Source organism: Callithrix jacchus, chromosome Y, assembly GCF_049354715.1.
Source record: "Callithrix jacchus isolate 240 chromosome Y, calJac240_pri, whole genome shotgun sequence".
NCBI classification, from domain to species: Eukaryota; Metazoa; Chordata; class Mammalia; order Primates; family Cebidae; genus Callithrix; species Callithrix jacchus.
The window spans coordinates 15,012,306-15,034,067 of record NC_133525.1 but is presented as its reverse complement, the minus strand read 5'-3'; the positions used below and the strand labels follow the sequence as shown (position 1 = coordinate 15,034,067).

Genomic DNA, 21,762 nt, shown 5'->3' with positions numbered 1-21,762 from the left:
GCAATTCTGGGTTGAAAGTTCTTTTCTCTAAGGATGTTGACCATCAGCCCCCACTTTCTTCTGGCTTGCAGGGTTTCTGCTGAGAGATCGTCTGTGGGCTTCCCTTTGTGGGTAACCTGATCTTTCTCTCTGACTGCCCTTAATATTTTTTCCTTCATTTCCACCCTGGTGAATCTGACGATTATGTGCCTTGGGGTTGCTCTTCTTGAGGAATATCTTTGTGGTGTTCTCTGTATTTCCTGGACTTGAATATTGGCCTGCCTTGCTAGGTTGAGGAAGTTCGCCTGGATAATATCCTGAAGAGTATTTTCCAGCTTGGATTCATCCTCTTTGTCACATTCAAGTGCACCTATCAAACGTAGATTAGGTCTTTTTACATAGTCCTATATTTCTTGGAACACTTTATGCTTTTTTTCTCTAGTATTGCCTTCTCTTTTTATTTCATTGAGTTTATCCTCGACCTCTGATATTCTTTCTTCTGCTTGGTCAGTTCAGCTGTTGAAACTTGTCCATGCTTTGCGAAATTCTCATGTTGTGTTTTTCAGCTCCAGTAATTCATTTATATTTCTCTCTAAGTTGTCCATTCTCATTAGCATTTTGTCAAATCTTTTTTCAATGTTCTCAGTTTCTTTGCATTGGCTTAGAACATGTTCTTTTAACTCACAGAAGTTTCTCATTACCCATCTTCTTCTGAAGTCTGATTTTGTCATGTCATCACACTCATTCTTTATCCAGCCTCGTTCTCTTGCTGGTGAGAAACTGATTTCTTGTAGGAGGAGAGGTGTTCTGGTTTCGGGTGTTTTCCTCCTTTTTGTGCTGGTTTCTTCCCATTTTTGTGGATTTATCTACCTGTCGTCTTTGTAGTTGCTGATTTTCAGATTGGGTTTCTAAGTGGATGTCCAGTTGATGATGAAGTTATTTCTGTTTCTCATTTTTCCTTCGAACAGTCTGGCCCCTCTGCTGTAGGACTGCTGAGGTCCACTCCAGGCTCTCTTGCCTGGGGATCACCTGCAGCAGCTGCAGAACTGTAAGGGTTGCTACCAGTTTCTTCTTCTCTTATCTTTGTCCCAGAAGGATACCCACCAAATGTCAGTGTAATCTCTTCTTTATGAGGTGACTCTGGATATACGGGGTCAGGGAGCTGCTTGAGGAGACAGTCTGTCCTTTATAGGAGCTCAAATGCTGAGCTGAGAGCTCCGTTGTTCATTCAGAGCTGCTGGGCATGTACGTTTAGGTCTGCTGCAGCAGAACTCATAAACCGCTTTTTGTTCCCAGGTGCTCTGTCCCACGGAGTTAGGGCTTTATTTATGAGATACCACTGTGCTGCTGCCTTTTCTTTATCAGGGCTGGCCTGCCCAGCAAGGAGGCAGCCTAGTCACTGTCTGCCTGCAGAGACTTTGCTGAGGTGCTGCAGGCTCTTCCCAGATGCTGTGTAAACTTCCCTAAAGTCCTGTTTATATGGGGGTAGTTAGAACTGCCTCGGCCCCCCTCTGTGTTGGCGGACTCTCTCTCTGGTTCTGTTTATGTTGTGGATTACGTTTATTGACTTGTGTATGTTGAACCAGCCTTGCATCTCTGGTATAAAGCCTATTTGATTGTGATGGATGAGCTTTTTGATGTACTGTTGCAATCAGTTTTCCAGTATTTTATTGAAGATTTTTGCATTGATGTTCATCATGGATATTGGCCTGAGGTTTTCTTTTTTGTCGAGTCTCTGCTGGGTTTTCATATCAGGATGATGTTGGTCTCAAAATGATTTGGTAAGGATTCCCTCTATTTGTATTGTTTGGAATAGTTTCAGAAGGAATCGTGCCAGCTCCTGTTTATATGTCTGGTAGAATTTGTTTGTGAACCCATCTGGACGTGGACTTTTTTTGGGTGGTTAATTAATTGCTGCCTCAACTTCAGCCCTTGTTATTAGTCTGTTCAAGGTTTTAACTTCTTCCTGGTTTAGGCTTCGCAGGTTGCAAGTGTCCAGGAATTTGTCCATTTCCTCCAGCTTTACTGGTTTATGTGCATAGAGTTGTTTGTAGTAATCTCTGATGGTAGTTTGTATTTTTGTGGCATGGGTGGTGATATGCCCTTTATCATTCTTTATTGCATCTATTTGATTATTCTTTTTTCTGTTTTATTAATCTAGCTAGTGATCTATTTTGTTGATCTTTTCAAAAAACCAACTCTTGGATTTATTAATTTTTTGAAGAATTTTTTTTTCTCCATCTCTTTCAGTTTTGCTCTGATCTTAGTTATTTATTGTCTTCTGCTAGTTTTTTAGTTTTTTAGATCTTACTCCTCTAGCTCTTTCAATTTTGATGATAGGGTGTTGATTTTATGTCTTTTCTTACTTCTCTGGTGGGCATTTATTTCTATAAATTTTACTCTGGACACTGCTTTAAATGTGTCCCAGAGATTCTTGTACATTGTGTCTTCATTCTTGTTGGTTTCAAAGAACATCTCTATTTCTGCCTTCATTTCATTGTTTATCCAGTCGACAGGTTGTTCAATTTCCATGAAGTTGTGTGGTTCTGAATTAATTTCTGATTTCTGAGGTCTAATTTGATTGCACTTTGGTCTGAGAGACTTGTTGTTGATTTCTGTTCTTTTGTGCTTACTGAGGAGTGACTTCCAATTATGTGGTCAATTTTAGAGTAGGTGCAATGTGGTGCTGAGAATGTATATTCTGTGGACTTGGGGTGGAGAAGTCTGTAGATATCTATTAGGTCTGCTTGGTCTAGATCTGAGTTCACATCCTGGATGTTCTTGTTAATTTTCTGTCGTTGATCTCTCTAATATTGACAGTGGAATGTTAAAGTTTCCCACTATTATTGTGTGGGAGTCTAAGTGTCTTTGTCTAAGAACTTGCTTTATGTACCTGGGTGCTCCTGTATTGAGTGGGTATATATTTAGGATCATTAACTCTTCTTGATGCATTGATCCTTTCACCATTATGTAATGCCCTTCTTTGTCTTTTCTGATATTTGTTGGTTTAAAGTCAATTTTATCAGAGACTAGGATTGCCTCCCAAATAGCTTGGATTATAGGCATATGCCATTGTGCCAGCTAATTTTTTGTAGTTAGTAGAGGAAGGGTTTCACCATGTTGGTCAGGCCTGTCTCAAACTCCCGACTTCAGGTGATCCACCCGCCGTGACCTCAGAAAGTGCTGGGTTTACAGGCGTGAGCCACCACATCTGGACTATCAGGTGTTTATATTGACATGACATCTCGCTTCATAAAATACACTGGAAAAAATTCCCTCCTCTTCTGTTGTGTAGAGAGTTTGTGTGAATTTTTCTTCAACTGCATGTTGATAGAATTCAGTAGTGAAACCAGCAGGGCCTGAAGATTTCTTTGTAGAAAGGTTTTTGACTAGAATTTCTTCAGAAGATATATGACTAGGTTTTGTATTTCCCGTTTTGTCATTTATATAATTTGCTTTTTTCAATAAAATTTATTTATTTTCGAGTTTGTTGCCAAAAGAGTAATTTCAAATTAATTGGCAAAATGTGTTTATAAATGTGTTTATAGTATTCTATTATAAATTTGATATCTGTGTTTTCCATAATGATATTTTCTCATTTCTGCTATGAGTAATTTGTTTTGGATGTTTTTATTAATCCAGCTAGGAGTTTATCAGTCTCATCAGTCTTTTCAAAGCAGCAAACTTTTGCTAACTGAATTTTCTCTAAGAGCTGTTTATTTCCTGTTTCTTTGCTTTCTGTTTTTTTTTTTTTTGAGTTGGAATCTCACTCTGTCACCCAGGCTGGATTGCAGTGGCATGATTTTGGCTCACTGCAACCTCTGCCTCCCTAGTTCAAGGAATTCTTCTTGCTCGGTCTCCCAAGGAGCTTTAATTACAGGTGCCCACCAGCATGCCTGGCTAATTTTTGTATATTCAGTAGAGACAGGGTTTCACTATGTTGGTCAGGCTGGTCTCAAACTCCTGACCTCAGGTGATCCACCCACCTCGGCCTTTCAAAGTTCTGAGATTACAGGCATGAGCCAATGTGCCCAGCCAAGCTTTCTGCTTTTATCTTAATTTTTATATTTTTTGTTTTCTCTTGGGATTTCTGTCTTTTTACTCATTCCATATTCATACTTTCTTTTATGCCTCTGCACATTTATCATAGCTATTTTTAAATCTCTGTTAGCAGATTGAGCTCAGTGGCTCACACCTGTAATCTCAGACCTTTGGAGCCTAAGGCACAAGGATCGTTTGAGCTCAGGAGTTCAAGACCAGCCTGAACAAAATGGTGCGACCCTGTCTCTACCAAAAATACAAAAATTAGCTAGGTGTGGTGGATCACACCTGCAATCCCAGCACCATGGGAGGCTGAGGCAGGCAGATTATCTGTGGTCAGGACTTCAAAACCAGCCTGGTCAACATGGCGAAACACCATCTCTACAAAAAATGTAAAAATTAGCCAGGCATGGTGGTGCATGCTTATAGTCTCAGCTACTTTGGAGGCTGGGGCTGGAGAATGGCCCAGGTGATGGAGGTTGCAGTGAGCTGAGATGTCAGCTCACTGCAATCTCTGCCTCCTAAGTTCAAGTGATTCCCCTGCCTCAGCCTCCCGAGGAGCTGGGACTACAGGTACCTGCCACCATGCCTGGCTAATTTTTGTAGAGATGGGTTTTCACCTACTTGGCCGGGTTGGAGGTCTGAACTCCTGACCTCAAGAGATCCACTTGCCTCCCAGAGTGCTGGGATTATGGGTGTGAGCCACTGTGCCTTGCCAGTTAATAGGTTCTTATTTTATAAATGTACAAATTAAATGTAGACATCTGCTGAGCTGATTGTTGGTGCTTCTACATTAACTTTCCTGCTGATTCATAATTCCTTTATTTTTACATAAACTAAAACATTTTTAAGTGTGTTAATTTGGATAAAACCGCATTTATATTCCTCTTGGAATAGTGTTAAGAACTCTGAAGTCTGCTGAGCTGTCATGGCAAAATGGTATTTAACGTGCTCATAGGTTTGGAGGGGTTGTATAATTTCCATTTTTTAAATAAAAGTGCTTAAAATTAAAAAATGAATTATGTTTAACTTTTTAAAAATGATCAGTAGGACAAAAGTCATACATGTGGAGACCAAATGATTAGTTGCCAGGGGTTAAGGAGGTTTTTGGACCTTGAGTGTTTCTGTAAAATGGCAACATGAGAAAATTTTGAGAAGGAAATGTTCTGTTCCTTGTTACATCAACGTCAATATTTTGGCTGTGATGTGTTATTATGGCGTTGCAATGTGTTACCCTTGAGGAAACTGGCTGGAGTACCGAGGATCCCTCTGTATTATCACAACTGAATGGGAAGGCTACAATTACCTCAAAACACAAGAAAAACGTTTTAAAGAAAGGTTATATACTTTATGATTGTATTTTTATACTATTATGGATAAAGAAAAACTGTAGGATCAAAGAGAGATCAGTGGTTTCAATGCCTGGGGTACAGTCAGGCTTTGACTATTAAAAAAGCTTGAAGAAATGTGTGGAGTGGGTGGGTGGAAATATTCTACATCTCAATTGTAATGGCTACATAATTCAGTGATTTCAAAAGGAAATTCTACTTTTTTTAAACAAAAGGAGTGAACTTCATAAATCACCAAAGATAAAAATAATTATGATACTTTAGTCTGTTTTAAAATGTTTATTATTTTATTACAACCATGAAAATTATATTGAATGACTGCTTAATAGTCCCTAAAAAATGATCAATAGGTAAATTTGAGTATAATACTGATGGATTGCTAATTTTCTAGAATGGTGTTATCAGTAGTAGATTTGATATCCCACAGGACTTCAGAGGCTATGTAACAAATTTGAAGTCAAAGTCATTTGATTTTATAAAAATTTCAAATTAATTTCGGTTTTCTCACATATGTAGAGAATCTCCAGCTGACAATCACTCAACTTCAATTTTTGACCCTACGATAGTGCTGTTTTTCACTTTATTCAATAAATTGCATGAGACATTCAATACTTTATTTTACCATAATCTTTGTCTTAGTTGATTTTGCCCAACTGTAGGCTAATGTAAGTGCTCTGAGCACATGTAAGGCAGGCAAGGCTGGAGCAGAATGAAAAAATATTAAAGTTTTTTCTTTTTTCTTATAAAAGAAATAATTTGTATGTTAGAGTAATACATTAGAATTTCTTGTAGTATATTCTTAAATCCCTATTTCTCTTTATTTTTTTAATTTTTGAGACTGAGTTTCACTCTGTTGCCCAGGCTGGAGTGCAGTGGCAAGATCTCAGCTCTTTGCAACCTCTGCTTCCTGGGTTGAGGTAATTTTTGTGCCTCAGCCTTTGGAGTAGCTGGGACTACAAGGTTGTACCACCACAGCGAACTAATTTTGGTATTTTTTGTAGAGACAGAGTTTCACTATGCTGGACAGGCTGATCTCAAACTTCTGACACCAAGCAATTGGCTCACCTCAGCCTCCAAATGTGCTGGGATTATAGGCGTGAGCCACTGTGCCTGGCCGCTATTTTTTTTTTTTTTTTTTTTTGAGGCAGAGTTTCGCTCTTGTTACCTAGGCTGGAGTGCAATGGCACGATCTTGGCTCACCGAAACATCTGCCTCCTAGGTTCAGGCAATTCTCCTCCGTCAGCCTCCTGAGTAGCTGGGATTATAGGCACACGCCACCGTGCCCAGCTAATTTTTTGTATTTTTTTTTTAGTAGAGACGGGGTTTCACCATGTTGACCAGGATGGTCTCGATCTTTTGACCTCATGATCCAACCGCCTCGGCCTCCCAAAGTGCGGGGATTACAGGCTTATTTTTTTAAATTTAGAAACAAAGCCTCTTTAAGTGTGCTGAGGGATAGATTAACTTTCTTTATAAAAACAGTAACCAAATCTGTGTGTTTGAATACAGACTTCTATTTTCACAGATTTACTTAATATATTTGCATCTTGTCCAAGTTATAATAATCAAATAATAATTCTAATTTCTTTGATATAATTTTCCTCTCAAATGACTTTTTTATTCATTAAAAAACTCCAAATTTTTTTAACTTAAGCAAAAAGAAAATAATATTCATTGTTTAACTACGTTTGAACATTTTGGTTTCAAATGTTAATCCAATCAGTTGGTGGACAGATTTACCCAACTGGGATTCACCTTTAATATTCTTTGTGTGGGTGTCAAACATCTCATTTGAACTATTTCTTCATTTTTTCCAATGTTCATTTCAACTTATCTTAAGCAGTGTAACACTCATGCTATTAATTCAAATATATCTTTATAATTACAATGATTTTTGTCATGGCCATATTATATATTTTTTGAATAAAGGGTATCACTCTGTTGCCCAGGCTGAAGTGCAATGGTGTGATCATGGCTCATGGTAGCCTCAACTTCCTACGTTCAAGCAGTCAACCCACCTCAGCTTCCCAAAGTGCTATATTAGAGGCATCAGCCACCACACCCAACCTGTGATAATTTTTAAAAATTGAAAAATTTCTGTGCTCTTAAAAGTCTTTTTTTCTTTTCTTTTTTCTTTTACCAAGTTTCACTCTGTTACCCGACTGCAATGCTGTGACACCATCTTGGCTCACTGCAACCTCTGCCTCCTGGCTTCAAGCATTTCTTCTGCCTCAGCAACCTGAGTAGCTGGGACTATAGGTGAGTGCCACCACACCCAGCAAGTTTTTGTATTTTTAGTAGATACAGGTTTCCACCATGTTAGCCCGGATAGTCTTGATCTCTTGAACTCATGATTCACCTTCTGTGGCCTCCCAAAGTGCTGGAATTACAGGCATGAGCCATGATGCCTGTCCACTGAGGGTATACTTTATTTCTCTGTTATGTTAATAACTGAGAGAATCAGGGCTAGCATGTACACTTTTAACACTACCCATCTTTGAAGTATTTAAGACCCTTTATTTATTTATTTTTTTGGATTTTAGGTTTTGGGGTACATGAGCAGAGCATGTAAGACAGTTGCGTAGGAACACACATGGCAGTGTGCTTTTCTTTCCTTCTCCCCTTCACCCACATTTGGCATTTCTCCCCAGGCTATCCCTCCCCACCTCCCCCTCCCACTGGCCCTCACCTTTTGCCCCCAATAGACCCCAGTGTTTAGTACTCCCCTTTCTGTGTCCATGTGTTCTCATTTTTCATCACCCACCTATGAGTGAGAATATGCGGTGTTTCATTTTCTGTTCTTGTGTAAGTTTGCTGAGGATGACGTTCTCCAGATTCATCCATGTCCCTACAAACGACACAAACTCATCATTTCTGATTGCTCCATAATATTCCATGGTGTATATGTGCCACATTTTTCCAATCCAGTCTATTATCAATGGGCATTTTGGTTGATTCCAGGTCTTTGCTATTGTAAACAGTGCTGCAATGAACATTCGTGTACATGTGTCCTTAGAGTAGAACAATTTATAGTCTTTTGTATATATACCCAGTAATGGGATTGCTGGGTCAAATGGAATTTCTATTTCTAAGGCCTTGAGGAATCGCCACACTGTCTTCCACAATGGTTGAACTAATTTACACTCCCACCAACAGTGTAAAAGTGTTCCTTTTTCTCCACATCCTCTCCAGCACCTGTTGTCTCCAGATTTTTTAATGATCACCATTCTAACTGGCGTGAGATGGTATCTCAATGTGGTTTTGATTTGCATCTCTCTGATGACCAGTGACGATGAGCATTTTTTCATATAATTGTTGGCCTCATATATGTCTTCTTTCGTAAAGTGTCTGTTCATATCCTTTGCCCACTTTTGAATGGGCTTGTTTGTTTTTCTCCTGTAAATCCGTTTGAGTTCTTTGTAAATTCTGGATATCAGCCCTTTGTCAGATGGGTAAACTGCAAAATTTTTTTCCCATTCTGTTAGTTGCCGATCCACTCTAGTGACTGTTTCTTTTGCCGTGCAGAAGCTGTGGAGTTTGATTAGGTCCCATTTGTGTATTTTGGCTTTTGTTGCCAATGCTTTTGGTGTTTTGTTCATGAAGTCCTTGCCTATTCCTATGTCCTGGATAGTTTTGCCTAGATTTCCTTCTAGGGTTTTTATGGTGCCAGGTCTTATGTTTAAGTCTTTAATCCATCTGGAGTTAATTTTAGTGTAAGGTGTCAGGAAGGGGTCCAGTTTCTGCTTTCTGCACATGGCTAGCCAGTTTTCCCAACACCATTTGTTAAACAGGGAATCCTTTCCCCCTTGCATGTTTTTGTCAGGTTTACCAAAGATTGTATAGTTGTAGATATGTTGTGTTGCCTCCGGTGCCTCTGTTTTGTTCCATTGGTCTATATCTCTGTTTTGGTACCAGTACCATGCTGTTTTGATTACTGTAGCCTTGTAGTATAGTTTGAAATCCGGTAGTGTGATGCCCCCCGCTGTGTTCTTTTCGCTTAGAATTGACTTGGCTATGCGGGCTCTCTTTTGGTTCCATATGAAGTTCATGGTGGTTTTTTCCAGTTCTGTGAAGAAAGTCAATGGTAGCTTGATGGGGATAGCGTTGATTCTGTAAATTACTTTGGGCATTATAGCCATTTTTACGATATTGATTCTTCCTAACCATGAACATGGAATGTTTCTCCATCTGTTTGTGTCCCCTCTGATTTCATTGAGCAGTGGTTTGTAGTTCTCCTTGATGAGGTTCCTTACGTTCCTTGTGAGTTGTATTCCAAGGTATTTTATTCTTTTTGTAGCAATTGTGAATGGCAGTTCGTTCTTGATTTGGCTCTCTTTAAGTCTGTTATTGGTGTAGACGAATGCTTGTGATTTTTGCACATTGATTTTATATCCTGAGACTTTGCTGAAGTTGCTTATCAGTTTCAGGAGTTTTTGGGCTGAGGTGATGGGGTCTTCTAGGTATACTATCATGTCTTCTGCAATTAGAGACAATTTGGCTTCCACCTTTCCTATTTGAATACTCTTTATTTCTTTTTCCTGCCTGATTGCTCTGGCTAGAACTTCCAGAACTATATTGAATAGGAGTGATGAAAGAGGGCATCCTTGTCTAGTGCCAGATTTCAAAGGGAATGCTTCCAGTTTTTGCCCATTCAGTATGATATTGGCTGTTGGTTTGTCCTAAATAGCTTTTATTACTTTGAGATATGTTCCATCGATACCGAGTTTATTGAGGGTTTTTATCATAAAGGGCTGTTGAATTTTGTCAAATGCCTTCTCTGCGTCAATTGAGATAATCATGTGGTTTTTGTTTTTGGTTCTGTTTATGTGGTGAATTACATTTATAGACTTGCGTATGTTGAAGCAGCCTTGCATCCCAGGGATGAATCCTACTTGATCATGGTGAATAAGTTTTTTGATTTGCTGTTGCATTCGGCTTGCCAATATTTTATTTAAGACTTTTGCATCTATGTTCATCATGGATATTGGCCTGAAATTTTCTTTTCTTCTTGGGTCTCTGCCGGGTTTTGGTATCAGAATGATGTTGGTCTCGTAAAATGATTTGGGAAGGATTCCCTCTTTTTGGATTGTTTGAAATAGTTTTAGAAGGAATGGTACCAGCTCCTCTTTGTGTGTCTGGTAGAATTCGGCTGTGAACCCGTCTGGACCTGGGCTTTTTTTGTGTGGTAGGCTCTTAATTGCTGCCTCGACTTCTGACCTTGTTATTGGTCTATTCATAGTTTCAGCTTCCTCCTGGTTTAGGCTTGGGAGGACACAGGAGTCCAGGAATTTATCCATTTCTTCCAGGTTTACTAGTTTATGTGCATAGAGTTGTTTGTAATATTCTCTGATGATAGTTTGAATTTCTGTGGAATCTGTGGTGATTTCCCCTTTATCACTTTTTATTGCATCTATTTGGTTGTTCTCTCTTTTCTTTTTAATCAATCTGGCTAGTGGTCTGTCTATTTTGTTGATCTTTTCAAAAAACCAGCTCTTGGATTTATTGATTTTTTGAAGGGTTTTTCGTGTCTCAATCTCCTTCAGTTCAGCTCTGATCTTAGTTATTTCTTGTCTTCTGCTGGGTTTTGAGTTTTTTGATCTTGCTCCTCTAGCTCTTTCAATTTTGACGATAGGGTATCAATTTTGGATCTCTCCATTCTCCTCATATGGGCACTTATTGCTGTATACTTTCCTCTAGAGACTGCTTTAAATGTGTCCCAGAGGTTCTGGCATGTTGTGTTTTCGTTCTCATTGGTTTTGAAGAACTTCTTTATTTCTGACTTCATTTCATTGTTTACCCAGTCAACATTCAAGAGCCAGTTGTTCAGTTTCCATGAAGCTGTGCGGTTCTGGGTTGGTTTCTGTATTCTGAGTTCTAACTTGATTGCACTATGATCTGAGAGGCTGTTTGTTATGATTTCAGTTGTTTTGCATTTGTTGAGCAGTGCTTTACTTCCAATTATGTGGTCAATTTTCGAGTAGGTGTGATGTGGTGCTGAGAAGAATGTATATTCTGTGGATTTGGGGTGGAGAGTTCTGTAAATGTCTATCAGGTTTGCTTGCTCCAGGTCTGAGTTCAAGCCCTGGATATCGTTGTTGATTTTCTGTCTAGTTGATCTGTCTAATATTGACAGTGGAGTGTTAAAGTCTCCCACTATTATTGTGTGCGAGTCTAAGTCTCTTTGTAAGTCATTAAGAACTTGCCTTATGTATCTGGGTGCTCCTGCATTGGGTCCATATATGCTTAGAATCGTTAGCTCTTCTTGTTGTATCGATCCTTTTACCATTATGTAATGGTCTTCTTTGTCTCTTTTGATCTTTATTGCTTTAAAGTCTATTTTATCCGAGATGAGAATTGCAACTCCTGCTTTTTTTTGCTCTTTATTATCTTGGTAAATCTACCTCCATCCCTTTATTTTGAGCCTTTGTGTATCCTTGCATGTGAGATGGGTTTCCTGGATACAGCACCCTGATGGGTTTTGGATTTTTATCCAATTTGCCAGTCTGTGTCTTTTGATTGGTGCATTTAGTCCATTTACATTTAGGGTTAATATTGTTATGTGTGAATTTGATACTGCCATTTTGATGCTAAGTGGCTGTTTTGCCTGTTGGTTGTTGTAGATTCTTCATTATGTTGATGCTCTTTAACTTTTAGTGTGACTTTGGAATGGCTGGTACTGGTTGTTCCTTTCTATGTGTAGTGCCTCTTTTAGGAGCTCTTGTAAAGCAGGCCTGGTGGTGACAAAATCTGAGTACTTGCTTGTTCGCAAAGGATTTTATTTTTCCTTCACTTCTGCAGACAGTTTGGCTGGATATGAAATTCTGGGTTGAAAGTTCTTTTCTTTAAGAATGTTGAATATTGGCCCCCACTCTCTTCTGGCTTGTAGTGTTTCTGCCGAGAGATCTGCTGCGAGTCTGATAGGCTTCCCTTTGTGGGTGACTCGACCTTTCTCTCTGGCTGGCCTTAGTATTTTCTCCTTTATTTCAACCTTGTTGAATCTGACGATTATGTGCCTTGGGGTTGCTCTTCTTGCAGAAAATCTTTGTGGTGTTCTCTGTATTTCCTGCATTTGAGTGTTGGCCTGTCTTGCTAGGTGGGGGAAGTTTTCCTGGATGATGTCCTGAAGAGTATTTTCCAGCTTGGATTCATTCTCTTCGTCCCCTTCTGGTACACCTATCAAACGTAGGTTAGGTCTTTTCACGTAGTCCCACATTTCCTGGAGACTTTGTTCATTCCTTTTTGTGCTTCTTTCTCTAATCTTGGTTTCTTGTTTTATTTCATTGAGTTGGTCTTCGACTTCAGATATTCTATCTTCTCCTTGGTCAATTTGGCTATTGAAACTTGTGCATGCTTCGCGAAGTTCTCGTATTGTGTTTTTCAGCTCCTTTAATTCATTCATATTCCTCTCTATGTTATCTATTCTTGTTATCATTTCCTCATATGTTTTTTTAAGTTCCTTAGTTTCTTTGCATTGATTTAATACATGTTCTTTTAGCTCACAAAAGTCTCTCATTATCCACCTTCTGAAGTCTAATTCCGTCATTTTGTCACAGTCATTCTCCGTCCAGCTTTGCTCCCTTGCTGGTGAGGGGTTTTGGTCCTCTCTAGGAGGCGAGGTGTTCTGGTTTCGGGTGTTTTCCTCCTTTTTTCGCTGGTTTCTTCCTATCTTTGTGGGTTTATCCGCTTGTCGTCTGCGTAGTTGCTGACTTTTCGATTGGGTCTCTGAGTGGACTCTTAGATTGTTGATGATGAAGTATTTCTGTTACTTGGTTTTCCTTCTACCAGCCTAGCCCCTTTGCTGTATGACTGCTGAGGTCCACTCCAGGCCCTGCTTGTCTGGGGTGCACCTCTAGCAGCTGTGGCACAGTGAGGGATGCTACCCGTTTCTTTTTCTGCTATCTTTGTCCCAGGATGATGCCTGCCAAATGTCAGTCTTTTGGATATAGAGGGGTCAGGGAGCTGCTTGAGGAGACAGTCTGTACTTTTTTGGAGCTCAATTGCTGAGCTGTGAGCTCTGTTGTTCATTCAGGGCTGTTAGGCTGCTATGTTTGATTCTGCTGCAACAGAGCTCATTAAAAAAAAGAAACACTTTTTTTCTCAAATGCTCTGTGTTGTGGGGTTCGGGCTATATTTTTTGATTTCCGTTGAGGTGTCCTGCCCAGTTAGAAGGCAGACTAAGCACTGTTTGGCTGCCGAGGCTCTGCCCCGCTGTTCTGTGATTCGCCCTGTTCCTGCAGGCTCTGCTGTGGTCTCTGCCACGCCCTGCGGCGGAGTCTCTTCATTGTAGCGTGTTGCCTCAGCAACGGCAGGCTGCGTCAGCAGTGGGCGTGTATCTCAGTATGGATGTGTTGCCTTGGCAACGGCTGGCTGCGTCAGCAGTGGGCATGTATCTCAGTTGGGGTGGGTTGCCTCGGTAGTGGTGGACGCCCCTCCCCCACAGAGCATCTTGGACCGTCTGCTCGGGATAGTTTGAAATCACGGTTTTGTTCGTCCCACTGGGTATCCCAAACGATCTGTCCCTGCAATCCCCTGGGCTGGCCTACTGTCCAAGTCTCGTTCAGTCTCAAGTCCAGCCCTCTCAAGTCTCAGGTTTCCGGTTCAACAGGGCACCCGGACAAGCACGCCCTGTGGGGACTGCTGGGTGGGGCTGGCCGCTGCCGCCCTGGCTGCCGGCTTCGCCAGGCAGACCTACTGCCTGGCATCCCGTGTCTTTTTTATACTTGGGAGTTTCCCTGTTCTGTGGGCAACAAAGATCAGTCTGGAAATGCAGCTCTGACTCACCTGTTTGCGGATTCAATGAGAGCTCCAATCCTGGGTTGTTCTCACAGCGCCATCTTGAGTACTTCCCCCCTTTATTTATTTTTAAAATTAATATTATTTTTTAATTTTTTATTTTTTTATTGCATTTTAGGTTTTGGGGTACATGTGCAGAACATGCAAGACATTTGCATAGGTACACACATTGCAATGTGTTTTGTTGCCTTCCTCCCCTTCACCCACATTTGGCATTTCTCCCCAGGCTATTTCTCCCCAGCACCCCCTCCCACTGGCCCTCCCCTCTTCCCCCCAATAGACCCCAGTGTTTGGTACTCCCTTCCCTGTGTCCATGTGTTCTCATTTTTCATCACCCACCTATGAGTGAGAATATGCAGTATTTCATTTTCTGTTCTTGTGTCAGTTTGCTGAGAATGATGTTCTCCAGATTCATCCATGTCCCTATAAACAACACGAACTCATCCTTTTTGATTGCTGCATAATATTCCATGGTGTATATGTGCCACATTTTCCAAATCCAGTCTATCTTTGATGGGCATTTGGGTTGGTTCCAGGTCTTTTCTATTGTAAACAGTGCTGCAATGAACATTCGTGTGCATGTGTCCTTATAGTAGAACGATTTATAGTCCTTTGTATATATACCCAGTAATGGGATTGCTGGGTCAAGTGGAATTTCTATTTCTAAGGCCTTGAGGAATTGCCACACTGTCTTCCACAATGGCTGAACTAGTTTACACTCCCACCAACAGTGTAAAAGTGTTCCTATTTCTCCACATCCTCTCCAGCATCTGTTGCCTCCAGATTTTTTTAATGATCACTATCCTAACTGGCGTGAGATGGTATCTCAATGTGGTTTTAATTTGCATCTCTCTAATGACCAGTGATGATGAGCATTTTTTCATATGTTTGTTGGCCTCATGTATGTCTTCTTTTGTAAAGTGTCTGTTCATATCCTTTGCCAATTTTTGAATGGGCTTGTTTGTTTTTCTCCTGTAAATCCATTTGAGTTCTTTGTAAATTCTGGATATCAGCCCTTTGTCAGATGGGTAAACTGCAAAAATTTTTTCCCATTCTGTTGGTTGCCGATTCACTCTAGTGACTGTTTCTTTTGCCGTGAAGAAGCTGTGGAGTTTGATTAGGTCCCATTTGTCTATTTTGGCTTTTTTTGCCAATGTTTTTGGTGTTTTGGTCATGAAGTCCTTCCCTACTCATATGTCCTGAATGGTTTTGGCTAGATTTTCTTCTAGGGCTTTTATGGTGCCAGGTCTTATGTTTAAGTCTTTAATCCATCTGGAGTTAATTTTAGTGTAAGGTGTCAGGAAGGGGTCCAGTTTCTGCTTTCTGCACATGGCTAGCCAGTTTTCCCAACACCATTTATTAAACAGGGAATCCTTTCCCTGTTGCTTGTTTTTGTCAGGTTTATCAAATATTGTATGGTTGTAGGTATGTTGTGTTACGTCCGATGCCTCTGTTTTGTTCCATTGTTCTGTATCTCTGTTTTGGTACCAGTACCATGCTGTTTCGATTACTGTAGCCTTGTAGTATAGTTTGAAATCCGGTAGTGTGATGTCCCCCACTGTGGTCTTTTTGCTTAGAATTGACTTGGCTATGTGGGCTCTATTTTAGTTCCATATGAAGTTCATGATGATTTTTCAAGTTCTGTGAAGAAAGTCAATGGTAGCTTGATGGGGATAGCATTGATTCTGTAAATTACTTTGGGCAGTATAGCCAAATATTATTGTTAATTGAAGGATAGTAATTATATACATGTGTGGATACAACATGATATTTTGATATATGTTTACCATGTGATTAAAATGATTTAATCAAATAAATTAACTTATCTGTTAAGTGGCTTACCTGTCATTTTTATAATGGGAAATTTGAAATTTACTCTTTTGATTATTTTGAAATATACAATACATTGACTATAGTCACAATGCTGTGTAATAGATCTAAAAAATTATTTCCCCTGTCTGTTTGAAACTGTTAGTTTGCTAAGAATGGCCTCTAGCTCCATTCATGTTCCTGCAAATGACATGATCGCTTTCATTTTCATGGCTGTGTAGTATTCCATGGTGTATATGTACCACATTTACTTTATCTAGTCTATCATTGATGAGAATTTAGGTTGATTCCATGTCTTTGCTATTGTGAATAGTAATAATAGTAAGCTCTGTTGGCTTGTTAAAAATGATGGCCTCCAGCTCTCTCTATGAGATCAAAGGACATGATCTCATTTTTTTTTTTGGCTGAGAACGTACACCATGCTCTCGCTTACAACTGGGAGCTGAGTGTTGAGAACACATGGACACAAAAAAAAGGAATAATAGACACTGGTGTCTACTCGAGGGTGCAGGTTTCGAGGAAGGAGAGAATCAGACAAAATAACTATTGGGTGCTATGCTTAGCACCTCAGTTACAAGATAATCTGTACAACAAACCCTCACAACATGAGTTTACCTATGTAACAAACCTCTGTGTGTACTCCCAAACCTAAAATAAAAGTAAAAAACAAAAACTGTACTTTTTGAGAAACAGCTCCTCATTTCTTCTCTCCCTGCTCCCCCAACCTCTGGTATCCAGTATTCCACACTGTACCTACACAGACCTAGGTGATATAGCCTTCTACACACCTAGGTTATAGTCTTTTATTGTATGGCCTGTTGCTCCTGGGCTGCAAGCCTAGACAGCATGATACTGCACAGAATACTGTAGAATTCTAACACAATGGTACATATCTGTTTATCTATTTAAATTTATATATATATTTTTTGAGATGGAGTCTTACTGTTTCCCAGGCTGAAGTGCAGTGGCATGATCTTGACTCACTTCAATCTCTGCTTCTTGGGTTCAAGTTTTTCTCCCACCTCAGTTTCCCGAGTAGCTGGGACTGCAGTGCTGCATCACTATGCATGGCTGTATTTTTAATAGAGATGGGGTTTCAACATGATGGACTGGTCTCAAACTCCTGACCTCAAGTGATCCACTCACCTTTTTTTTTTTCACCTTGGCCTCCCAAAGCGCTGGGATTACAGGCGTGAGCCACTATGCCTGGCCATATCTGTGTATCTAAACATGAAAAAAGGTACAGTATTAGACAGAAATAATAGACACTGGGCCCTTTATAAGGGGGAAGGGTGAGAGGAGGTTGAGATTTGAACAATTACCTATTGAGTAGAATGTTCACTGTTTGGTTGAGGTGCACACTGAAAGCCAAATTCTAGTATGCAATATATCTAAGTAACGAACCTGCACATAGATCCCCTCAATTCAGAAATTAAATATATAGAAGTATAAAAGGCTGGGCACAGAGGTTCATGTCTGTAATTCCAGCACTTTGGGAGGCAGAGATGACGGGCAGATCACTGAGGTCAGGAGTTCGAGACCAGCATGGCCAATAAGACAAACCTCATCTCTACTAAAATACAAAATATTAACTAATGGTAGTGAGCACCTGTAATCCCAGCTACTTGGAAGGCTGACGCAAAAGAATAACTTAAATCCGGTAGGCAGAGGTTGCAGTGAGCTGAGATCACACCACTGCACTCCAGCCTGGGTGACAGAGCAAGACTCAGTCTCAAAATACATACATACATACATGTTTAAATAAATAAAAACAACAAAAAGTAAAGGTACAGTATTATACTATTAAGGAAGCACCATCATATATCTGGCCCATCATTACTGAAATACTATTATGTGGTGCCTGACTGTCCCCGTTATTTTGTAATATATGTATATATCCTAATTGTTTTTTTCCGTTAATATTTAAGGCATTTGCTTTAGTGTATTGGGGCTGGCATCACAAAATAGCATAGGCTGAGTGCTTTAAACAAAGGAAATTTATTTTCTTACAGCATCGGAGACTACAAGTCCAAGATCAAAGTGTCAGAAGATGTAGTTTCTTCTGAAATCTTTTTTCTTGTCTGGCAGATGACCTCCTTATCTCTGTGATTTCACATGGTGTTTCTACTGTTGTCTCCTGGCTGTCCACATTTTATTTTCTTTTAAGGATGCCAGTCAGTTTGAATTGGGCCCCACTGTAACAGTCTCATCTTTTTTTATTGATGCCCAGGCTAGAATGTCATGGCATGATCTTGGCTCACTGCAACCTCCACCTCCCATGTTTATGTAATTCTCCTGCCTCAGATTCCTGAGTAGCTGGGATTACAGGGGTGCACCACCATGCCTGGATAACTTTTGTATTTATATTAGAGATGGAGTTTCATCATGTTGGCCAGGCTGTTTTCAAACTCCTGATTTCTGGTGATGTGCCCACCTTGGCCTCCCAAAGGGTTTGGATTACAGGTGTGAGGCACCATGCCCAGCCTAGTCTCACTTTTTAATCACAGTAATGAAGGCTTTATCTCAGTTAAGGTCACATTCTGAGGTACTGGGGTTTAGGGCTTTAACATATAAATTTTTGATTGCAGGGGGAGACAATTCACATTTGATAGATTTCAACCTTGACTTACCTTCCAGATCATGGTCATTTGCCTTTAGAATGGCCCTTTTGGGGGTAAATTCCAAGACCCCCAGTGGATGTCTGAAATGATGCATAATACAGAACCTGATATATACTATGCTTTTTTCTTTTCTTTTCTTTTATGAGACAGAATCTCATTCTGTCACCCAGGCTCGAGTGCAGTGCCACGATCTCAGCTTACTGAAACTTCCACCTCCTGGGTTCAAGCAAATCTCCTGTCTCAGCCTATTGAGTAGCTGGGATTACAGGCATATGCCACCGTGCCTGACTAATTTTGTTTTTGTATAGTTAGTAGAGATGAAGCTTCACCATGTTAGCCAGGATGGTCTCCATCTCCTGACCTTGTTATACGCCTGCCTCGGCCTCCCAAAGTGCTGGGATTACAGGTGTGAGCCACTGTGTCTTGCCTACTATGTTTTTTTTCTATGCATACTCACCTATGATAAAGTTTTATTTATAAATGAGAAGCAGTCTTTTTTTATTATTAGTTACTATTGTTAGTTTCTTAGGTTCACACTGAAGCTAGCAATAGTAAAAATAATAAAATAGAAAAATTATAAAAATACACTATTAAAAGTTATTTGAATGCTGTCTGTGCCCCTCAAAATATTTTTTTGTGGGAGAGGTTGTTTTTGTTGAACAGGCTGAGGCTGGAATGCAGTGGTGCAATCTTGACTCACTGAAACCTCTTTTTATTTTATCTTTATTTTAGAAAAGGTCTCACTCTGTTGGCCAGGCTGGAGTGAAGTGGCATGAACGAGACTCATGGCAGCCTTGAACTTCCAGACTCAAGGGATCCTCCCACCTCAGCTTTGAGTAGCTGGGACCACAGGCACATGCCCACACACCTGGCTAATTTTTAGGTTTTTGTAAAGGCGGGGGTCTTGCCATATTTTCTGTGCAGATATGGAAATTCTGGACTCAAGCACTCTGCTGCCTTCAGCCTTTCAAAGTGCTGGGATTACAGGCGTGAGTCACTATGCCTTGCTTGTCTCTTTCTTTCCCTCCCTCCCTTCCTTCCTTCCTCTCTTTCTTCCTTCCTTTCTTTCTCTTTCTTTCCTTCCTTCCTCCTTCCCTCCCTACCTTCCTCCTTCCCTCTCCCCCTCCCTCCCTCTTTTCCTTCCTTCCTTCCTTCCTTCCTTCCTTCTTTCCTTCCTTCTCTTTCTTTAGATGGAGTTTTTCTCTTGTCCAGGCTGGAGTTCATTGGTGCAATCTCAGCTTGAGTATACCTTAGGAGTTTTCTGGTCCTTACTGGAGAAAGTTTTATTTTTAGATATTAAAGTTTATACAATTTTGAGCAACTATGCTATAATATTACAGCCCTAGATTTGTTCATGGATTTCTTTTTTTGTTTTTGAGACATGGAGTTCTGCTCTTGTCAATGAGGCTGATGTGCTATAGTGTAATCTCAGCTCATTGCAACCTCTGCCTCCCAGGTTCAAGCAATTCTCCTGCCTCAGCCTCCTGAATTGCTAAAATTACAGGCATGCACCACTATACCTGGCTAATATTTATGTATTATTTGGAAAGACAGGGTTTTATCATGTTGTCTAGCCTGGCCTGGAACTCCTGACCTCAGGTGATCCACCGTTCTTGGCCTCCCAAAGTGCTAGGATTACATGCATGAACCACCACACTGGGCCTGTCCATGGATATTTTAAAAGATGTGCTTTGAGCACTCTAAAACAAAAGCAGTAGGCCTAAAATTTATATTTAGGTATTTCTACTATATTACAGATATTGTTTTTGTGGAGCTATAGTTTAATAAGGTTTTTAAAGGTAATAAGACATTGTATATTCTTGAATATTGTTATTTTCTAGTAAGTTTACTTAAATAAGCACAAATGCAAAAGACAGGAGTGATAGATAATATTGAAGCACTAGGAAAGAACTCTGTGGGTAAAAACTCAACATCAAATACACAAATACTGCAGTGAGCCTAAATTGCACCATTGCATTCCAGCCTGGGCAACAGAGTGAGACTCCGTCTCAAAATAAAATAAAAACAAAACAGGAATATGGTAACTTAAAATATTTATATTCTTTTCAAGTGGTCTTTGAAAAACAAAAGCAAATCTATCTGCAAACACATGTAGGTGGGGCAAGAGTGTGTGAAAATGGAACATTAATGAAGATTGATTGATGAAAAATGTGATCTAAAAAGTAGAAAAAAATTTTTTCCACCATTTTGATGAAAGATCTTTTATTTTGTCTTTTATCACTCAGGATAATAAGAAATAAAATTGCAAATAAATCAGATACTTTAAGTTGTCCTATGATTTACGTTTTACTAATCCATATGTGTAGAAGTGTAAGGGATTTTTAAAAGAGAAACAAGGTTGAAATTCCTAAATCTGAATTCAGATAAAAGGTGAATCTTCAAAAGAATTGATAATTTTGGAAAATAATTTTAAAGAAAGGCATACCAGTCAGTGATTATCTAGTTACACAATTTGTTGTCAGAGATTGTGAGGGCTTTACTATAAAAACTACAGGATGAACCATGAATCCTCAGTGCTGAGGTTTTGTTTGTCTTCTTTCTTAATAGGTGAACATTATACCACTGATTGCCAAAGGAGACACGTTTCTTAAACGATTTCCAGACGTTTAAGGGGAAGTAACGAGTGAGTTGATTAGCATTGGCATTCAGATATATCAGTTCCCAACGGATGAACAAACTACTGCTCGAGTGAACTCCAATTATGATAAGCTTCAGTAACAATATCTGACAGATGGTATAGATGAGTTTTAACTAAAATCCTGTATGAAAGTTTTATTTGTTGATTTCAAAAAACTTTTGCTGAGAATTGACACTTTGTATACAGATTTATTTAGATTAAATTTATACACCATATTTCTTAAGGCCTATAAGTTTCTTCTCAGAAGTATATTTTCTTGCTTTGATATCAAGGGGAAGCTGGCCTTATAAAATGACTCTGAAAGTGTTACCTCTTTTTTCTATTTTTTCAAAGATGTTGAGTATGTTTTATATTAAATTTTCTTTGAATGTTTGGTAGAATTTACCCATGAAGTAATCTGGTCCTAGGCTATATTTTGGAGTTTGAAACATTACTTCTTCAGGTCCTCTATTTGTTATTGGTCTCCTTAAGCTCCCCATTTATTATTCAT

The 21,762-nt window shown here is 39.7% G+C and overlaps 1 long non-coding RNA gene across 1 annotated transcript; it reads left to right on the top strand.

The window, feature by feature from the left end:
* The first annotated feature begins 7,511 nt into the window (after positions 1 to 7,511).
* On the top strand, positions 7,512 to 21,487 carry LOC103790906 (uncharacterized). The gene is made up of 3 exons (XR_013531858.1): positions 7,512 to 7,628; positions 19,346 to 19,602; positions 21,182 to 21,487. It is a non-coding gene; the product is annotated as an uncharacterized LOC103790906 (long non-coding RNA).
* Positions 21,488 to 21,762: the final 275 nt, after the last annotated feature.